Raw genomic sequence first — 637 nt, 5'->3', positions numbered from 1 at the left:
GTCCCCCTGGCACCCCCGGCACCCCTGGCACCCCCGGCACCCCTGGGACCCCCGGGACCCCTGGCTCCTTGCACCGTGGGGCCAAGCGCCGCACCAGCCTCTTCACTGTGAGTGCACAGGGACCCCATGGTGGCTCTGGGGGGACATGTGACACCTGGGGGTCCCTGGCAGCATGGGGACAATGGGGGGCACATGGCTTCTTGAGGGGGTGGTGACACTGGGGGGGACATGTGGCATCCAGGGTGTCTCCTGGCAAGGTGGTGGCAGTGGGGGACATGTGGCACTGGGGTTGTCTCCCCAGTGGTGGGGGGCACACTGGACCTGGGGTGTCCCCTAGCAGGGCAGTGACATCAGGGGACACCTGGCACCTGGGGTGTTCCCCTGTCAGGGGACTGAGGACACAAAAGTGGCACTCAGGTTGTGTCCACTGTGGGGGTCTGGCCGTGGCGGACACATGGGCACCCTGGGGTGTCCCCACAGTGAGGCTGCCATGGTGGGGCTGTGGCACCTGTGGCCTGGGCCATGTCCCACTCTGCCCCCTTTCCACTGCTCCTGTCCCCATCCTTGTCCCACTACCCCTGTCCTTGTCCCTGTCACTCTCCTTGTCCCTGTCTCTGTCCCTTTCCCTATCCCTTAC

General features: G+C 66.1%; 1 protein-coding gene across 1 annotated transcript in view; it reads left to right on the top strand.

Annotated features, from left to right (window-relative positions):
• Positions 1-637, top strand: part of LOC104385504 (arf-GAP with GTPase, ANK repeat and PH domain-containing protein 2-like) — a 7,097-nt gene that overhangs the window by 2,139 nt on the left and 4,321 nt on the right. The gene's annotated exons all lie outside the window — the stretch shown is intronic.

This window comes from Chaetura pelagica, unplaced genomic scaffold (genome assembly GCF_000747805.2).
Source record: "Chaetura pelagica isolate M959 unplaced genomic scaffold, ChaPel_1.0 scaffold2440, whole genome shotgun sequence".
In the NCBI taxonomy this organism is placed as follows: Eukaryota; Metazoa; Chordata; class Aves; order Apodiformes; family Apodidae; genus Chaetura; species Chaetura pelagica.
Note: the sequence above shows the minus strand (reverse complement) of the source record. Positions and strands in the feature narration are given on the sequence as shown.